This window comes from Triticum dicoccoides, chromosome 5B, assembly GCF_002162155.2.
Source record: "Triticum dicoccoides isolate Atlit2015 ecotype Zavitan chromosome 5B, WEW_v2.0, whole genome shotgun sequence".
Lineage (NCBI taxonomy): Eukaryota > Viridiplantae > Streptophyta > Magnoliopsida > Poales > Poaceae > Triticum > Triticum dicoccoides.
The window spans coordinates 223,188,120-223,195,993 of record NC_041389.1 but is presented as its reverse complement, the minus strand read 5'-3'; positions in this window follow the sequence as shown (position 1 = coordinate 223,195,993).

Sequence of the window (7,874 nt, the reverse complement as noted above, 5' to 3'; positions counted from 1 at the left end):
GATTCAACCGCCCTTCGGCCAACTAGCCAATAATATTCCCCAAACCCCGTCCACCCTTCCCCCTCCACTCCATTCGCTCTGCCAAAGCCACCCTCCCCGCCGCGCCGATACATCGGCGTCGCGGTTCGTCAAGGGGACGCACGCGATCCTCTCGCTCCCACAGTACGCTCTCGTAGACTGTCGTCCTCTAGCCGGGCCGCCACCGCTGGCTACATTCTTGTGGAGGCACACAGTGGTTAGCGTCGCCACCGCCGGTGATGTTTGTGTGGAGACGCATGGCGGTCAGCTTATCCCACGGTACGCGCATTCTAGACTGAGGCCCCGTTCATGTCAGTGTAGCGCTGAATGTTAGCTGATAGACGCTGTTAATCTCATTGTTTACCGAAGTAGTTTACAGTCAATATGCTCTGCTTAAGAAGCTTCCTTGCCCTGTTCTGCACTCAATCTGCTTAGCTGAGATGGCATGCCAAGGCCGATTAGTTGCTAAAATATCCTGCCATATATTTATTGTGACGTACATTGCCATGGTCTAGTAGCCAATCTGTTAGGTGAAATAGCTCTACACTGTTTTATACTCGATCTTTGTTGCTGCGATGCCCTTCGATAGTTTGACGGCTGTGTGCTCGGCCTCATTGACTTCTGAAACAACCTGCAATAATTTAGCACTCAAATCTGTTTGCTGAATTAGCTTTACATATATTTCGTTACTTAGATCTGCTCGTCCAAATATCTTGCCATAGCTTTAGACATCGACCTAGGTATTTTTTTCTGGACTTCATAAAAAAGCATATATGTTTTTCCTGTAATATCTAGTAGAAGAACTAATTTGTATGTCTAACAGATGGACATGACTTGGATAACTTCTGCTCGAAGATTCTCCGCTGCATATGTCGAGGGGGTTGAAAACTTCATGAACTTTATCAGAGCTGAGTACGGTGGTCCGAAATCAGATTTGCTCTGCCCATGTAGCAGTTGTATGAATTCAGTTACAAGACCCCAGTCAACTATGCAAAATCATCTACACTTGTATGGGATGTCGGTCACATATACTAGGTGGGTTCATCATGGTGAAACTGTGAATGTCAATGTTATTGACTACGTGGAAGTAGCAGATCACCATCTTGATCTGCCTGATGCTCAGGTGGAAGAGGAGGAGGAGGTGGTGGTGGCGGAGCCAGTGAGTTTGACCAACATTGAAACAATGCTATGAAATGCTCGTTGAGGGAGTCCTGGACTAGGGGGTGTCCGGATAGCCGAACTATCATCATCGGCCGGACTCCAAGACTATGAAGATACAAGATTGAAGACTTCGTCCCGTGTCCGGATGGGACTTTCCTTGGCGTGGAAGGCAAGCTTGGCAATACGGATATGTAGATCTCCTACTATTGTAACTGACTCTGTGTAACCCTAGCCCTCTCCGATGTCTATATAAACCGGAGGGTTTTAGTCCATAGGACGCAACAATCATACCATAGGCTAGCTTCTAGGGTTTACCCTCCTTGATCTCGTGGTAGATCCACTCTTGTACTACCCATATCATCAATATCAATCAAGCAGGAGCAGGGTTTTACCTCCATCGAGAGGGCCCGAAGCTGGGTAAAAACATCGTGTCCCTTGTCTCCTGTTACCATCCGCCTAGACGCATAGTTCGGGACCCCCTACCCGAGATCCGCCGGTTTTGACACCGACATTGGTGCTTTCATTGAGAGTTCCTCTGTGTCGTCACCTATAGGCCCGATGGCTCCTTCGATCATCAACAACGACGCGGTCCAGGGTTAGACTTTTCTCCCTGGACAGATCTTCGTATTCGGCGGCTTTGCACCGCGGGCCAATTCACTTGGCCATCTGGAGCAGATTGAAAGCTACGCCCCTGGCCATCAGGTCAGATTTGGAAGTTTGAACTTCACGGCCGACATCCGCGGAGACTTGATCTTCGACGGATTCGAGCCACAGCCGAGCGCGCCGCACTGTCACGATGGGCATGATCTAGCTCTGCTGCCGGACAGTGGCCTGGAGGCCGCACAAGAGTCCGCTCCGACCCTTAACTCGGAGCCGACTGCGTCGATCGAGAACGGGTGGCTAGACACCGCCTCGGGGGCTGCTACTTCTACGGCGATGGAGCCGAATACCGATTCTGTCCCTTGTGAAGCTCGTAACTCCGAGGTGCCGGATGAAGGAAATATGCCCTAGAGGCAAGAATAAAGTTATTATTTATTTCTTCATATCATGATAAATGTTTATTATTCATGCTAGAATTGTATTAACCGGAAACATGATACATGTGTGAATACATAGACAATTATAAAGTCACTAGTATGCCTCTACTTGACTAGCTCATTAATCAAAGATGGTTATGTTTCCTAACCATAGACATGTGCTGTCATTTGATTAACGGGATCACATCATTAGGAGAATAATGGGATTGACATGACCCATTCCGTTAGCCTAGCACTTGATCATTTAGTATACTGCTATTGCTTTCCTCATGACTTATACAAAGTTCCTGCAACTACGAGATTATGCAACTCCCGTTTACCGGAGGAACACTTTGTGTGCTACCAAACGTCACAACGTAACTGGGTGATTATAAAAGTGCTCTACAGGTGTCTCCGAAGGTACATGTTGGGTTGGCATAATTCGAGATTAGGTTTTGTCACTCCGATTGTCGGAGAGGTATCTCTGGGCCCTCTCGGTAATACTCATCACATAAGCCTTGCAAGCATTGTAACTAATGAGTTAGTTATAAGATGATGTATTACAGAACGAGTAAAGAGACTTGCCGGTAACGAGATTGAACTAGGTATTGGATACCGACGATCAAATCTCGGGCAAGTAACATACCGATGACAAAGGGAACAACGTATGTTGTTATGCGGTTTGACCGATAAAGATCTTCGTAGAATATGTAGGAACCAATATGGGCATCCAGGTTCCGCTATTGGTTATTGACCGAGAATGGTTCTAGGTCATGTCTACATAGTTCTCGAACCCGTAGGGTCCGCAGGCTTAACGTTACGATGACAGTTTTATTATGAGTTTATAAGTTTTGATGTACCGAAGTTTGTTCGGAGTCCCGGATGTGATCACGGACATGACGAGGAGTCTCTAAATGATCGAGACACAAATATTGATATATTGGACGACTATATTCGGACACCGAAAGAGTTCCGGGTGATTTCGGAGAAAACCGGAGTGCCGGAGGGGTTACCGGAACCCCCCGAGGAAGTATTGGGCCTTAGTGGGCCTGAGGGGAGAGAGAGGGCAGCATCCCAGGAGGTGGCGCGCCCCCTCCCTTGGGGAGTCCGAATTGGACTAGGGGAGGGGGGCGCGGCCCCTCTTTCCCTCTCCCTCCCCCTCTCTTTCCTTCCCCCTTCCTCCTTCCTAGTTGGACTAGGAAAGGGGAGTCCTACTCCCACTAGGAGGAGGACTCCCCCCTCCTTGGCGCGCCCCAAGGGCCGGCCGGCCTCCCCCCTTGCTCCTTTATATACGGGGGCGGGGGGGCACCCCTAAGACACACAAGTTGATCTACGGATCATTCCTTAGCCGTGTGCGGTGCCCCCCTCCACCATATTCCACCTCGGTCATATCGTCGCGAAGCTTAGGCGAAGCCCTGCGCCGGTAGAACATCAACATCATCACCATGCCGTCGTGCTAACGGAACTCATCTCCGGAGCTCGGCTGGATCGGAGGCCGGAGATCGTCATCGAGCTGAACGTGTGCTGAACTCGGAGGCACCGTACGTTCGGAGCTTGGATTGGTCGGATCATGAAGACGTACGACTACATCAACTGCGTTGTCATAATGCTTCCGCTTACGGTCTACAAGGGTACGTGGACATACACTCTCCCCTCTCGTTGCTATGCCATCACCATGATCTTGCGTGTGCGTAGGAATTTTTTTGAAATTACTACGTTACCCAACAGTGGCATCCGAGCCTAGGTTTTATGCGTTGATGTTATATGCACGAGTAGAACACAAGTGAGTTGTGGGCGATACAAGTCATACTGCTTACCAGCATGTCATACTTTGGTTCGGCGGTATTGTGAGATGAAGCGGCCCGGACCGACATTACGCGTACGCTTACGCGAGACTGGTTTCACCGTTGCGAGCACTCGTGCTTAAAGGTGACTGGCGGGTGTCTGTCTCTCTCACTTTAGCTGAATCGAGTGTGGCTACGCCCGGTCCTTGCGAAGGTTAAAACAACACCAACTTGACAAACTATCGTTGTGGTTTTGAGGCGTAGGTAAGAACGGTTCTTGCTCAGCCTGTAGCAGCCACATAAAACTTGCAACAACAAAGTAGAGGACGTCTAACTTGTTTTTGCAGGGCATGCTGTGATGTGATATGGCCAAGACGTGATGCTATATTTTATTGTATGAGATGATCATGTTTTGTAACCGAAGTTATCAGCAACTGGCAGGAGCCATATGGTTGTCGCTTTATTGTATGAAATGCAAACGCCCTGTAATTGCTTTACTTTATCACTAAGCGGTAGCGATAGTCGTAGAAGCAATAGATGGTGTAGATGACAATGATGCTACGATGGAGATCAAGGTGTCGCGCCGGTGACGATGGTGATCACGACGATGCTTCGAAGATGGAGATCACAAGCACAAGATGATGATGGCCATATCATATCACTTATATTGATTGCATGTGATGTTTATCCTTTATGCATCTTATCTTGCTTTGATTGACGGTAGCATTTTAAGATGATCTCTCACTAAAATTATCAAGAAGTGTTCTCCCTGAGTATGCACCGTTGCCAAAGTTCGTCGTGCCCAGACACCACGTGATGATCGGGTGTGATAAGCTCTACGTCCATCTACAACGGGTGCAAGCCAGTTTTGCACACGCGGAATACTCAGGTTAAACTTGACGAGCCTAGCATATGCAGATATGGCCTCGGAACACGGAGACCGAAAGGTCGAGCGTGAATCATATAGTAGATATGATCAACATAGTGATGTTCACCATTGAAAACTACTCCATCTCACGTGATGATCGGTTATGGTTTAGTTGATTTGGATCACGTAATCACTTAGATGACTAGAGTGATGTCTGTCTAAGTGGGAGTTCTTAAGTAATATGATTAATTGAACTTAAATTTATCATGAACTTAGTACCTGATAGTATCTTGCTTGTCTATGTTTGTTTGTAGATAGATGGCTCGTGCTGTTGTTCCGTTGAATTTTAATGCGTTCCTTGAGAAAGCAAAGTTGAAAGATGATGGTAGCATTTACATGGACTGGGTCCGTAACCTGAGGATTATCCTCATTGCTGCACAGAAAAGTTACGTCCTGGAAGCACCGCTGGGTGCCAGGCCTGCTGCTGATGCAACTGACGACGTTAAGAACGTCTGGCAGAGCAAAGCTAATGACTACTCGATAGTTCAATGTGCCATGCTTTACGGCTTAGAACCGGGTCTTCAACGGCGTTTTGAACGTCATGGAGCATATGAGATGTTCCAGGAGTTGAAGTTAATATTTCAAGCAAATGCCCGGATTGAGAGATATGAAGTCTCCAATAAGTTCTATAGCTGCAAGATGGAGGAGAATAGTTCTGTCAGTGAACACATACTCAAAATGTCTGGGTATAATAATCACTTGATTCAACTGGGAGCTAATCTTCCTGATGATAGTGTCATTGACAGAATTCTTCAATCACTGCCACCAAGCTACAAGAGCTTTGTGATGAACTATAATATGCAAGGGATGAACAAGACTATTCCCGAGCTCTTCGCAATGCTAAAAGCCGCGGAGGTAGAAATCAAAAAGGAGCATCAAGTGTTGATGGTCAACAAGACCACCAGTTTCAAGAAAAAGGGCAAAGGGAAGAAGAAGGGGAACTTCAAAAGGAACAACAAGAAAGTTGCTGCTCAAGAGAAGAAACCCAAGTCTGGACCAAAGCCTGAAACTGAGTGCTTCTATTGCAAGCAGACTGGACACTGGAAGCGGAACTGCCCCAAGTATTTGGCAGATAAGAAGGATGGCAAAGTAAACAAAGGTATATGTGATATACATGTTATTGATGTGTACCTAACTAGAGCTCGTAGTAGCACCTGGGTATTTGATACAGGTTCTGTTGCTAATATTTGCAACTCGAAACAGGGACTACGGAATAAGCGAGCACTGGCCAAGGACGAGGTGACGATGCGCGTGGGAAACGGTTCCAAAGTCGATGTGATCGCGGTCGGCACGCTACCTCTACATCTACCATCGGGATTAGTTTTAGACCTAAATAATTGTTATTTGGTGCCAGCGTTGAGCATGAACATTATATCTGGATCTTGTTTGATGCGAACCGGTTATTCATTTAAATCAGAGAATAATGGTTGTTCTATTTACATGAGTAATATCTTTTATGGTCATGCACCCTTGAAGAGTGGTCTATTTTTATTGAATCTCGATAGTAGTGATACACATATTCATAGTGTGGAAACCAAAAGATGCAGAGTTGATAACGATAGTGCAACTTATTTGTGGCACTGCCGTTTAGGTCATATCGGTATAAAGCGCATGACGAAACTCCATACTGATGGGCTTTTGGAATCACTTGATTATGAATCACTTGGTACTTGCGAACCGTGCCTCATGGGCAAGATGACTAAAACGCCGTTCTCCGGAACTATGGAGCGAGCAACTGATTTGTTGGAAATCATACATACTGATGTTTGTGGTCCAATGAATATTGAGGCTCGCGGCGGGTATCGTTATTTTCTCACCTTCACAGATGATTTGAGCAGATATGGGTATATCTACTTGATGAAACACAAACCTGAAACATTTGAAAAGTTCAAAGAATTTCAGAGTGAAGTGGAAAATCATCGTAACAAGAAAATAAAGTTTCTACGATCTGATCGTGGAGGTGAATATTTGAGTTACGAGTTTGGCCTACACTTGAAACAATGTGGAATAGTTTCGCAACTCACGCCACCTGGAACACCACAACGAAATGGTGTGTCCGAACGTCGTAATCGTACTTTACTTGATATGGTGCGATCTATGATGTCTCTTACCGATTTACCGCTATCGTTTTGGGGTTATGCTTTAGAGACGACCGCATTCACGTTAAATAGGGCACCATCAAAATCCGTTGAGACGACGCCTTATGAACTGTGGTTTGGCAAGAAACCAAAGTTGTCGTTTCTTAAAGTTTGGGGCTGCGATGCTTATGTGAAGAAACTTCAACCAGATAAGCTCGAACCCAAATCGGAGAAATGTGTCTTCATAGGATACCCAAAAGAGACTGTTGGGTACACCTTCTATCACAGATCCGAAGGCAAGACATTCGTTGCTAAGAATGGATCCTTTCTAGAGAAGGAGTTTCTCTCGAAAGAAGTGAGTGGGAGGAAAGTAGAACTAGATGAGATAACTGTATCTACTACCTTATTGGAAAGTAGTTCATCACAAGAACCGGTTCCTGTGTCAACTACACCAATTAGTGAGGAAGCTAATGATAATGATCATGAAACTTCAGATCAAGTTTCTACTGAACCTCGTAGGTCTACCAAAGTAAGATCCGCACCAGAGTGGTACGGTAATCCTATTCTGGAAGTCATGTTACTTGACCATGATGAACCTACGAACTATGAGGAAGCGATGATGAGCCCAGATTCCGCAAAATGGCTAGAGGCCATGAAATCTGAGATGGGATCCATGTATGAAAACAAAGTGTGGACTTTGGTTGACTTGCCCGATGATCGGCAAGCCATTGAGAATAAATGGATTTTTAAGAAGAAGACTGACGCTGATGGTAATATAACTGTCCATAAAGCTCGACTTGTTGCAAAAGGTTTTCGACAAGTTCAAGGGGTTGACTACGATGAGACTTTCTCACTCGTAGCGATGCTTAAGTCTGTCCGAATCATGTTA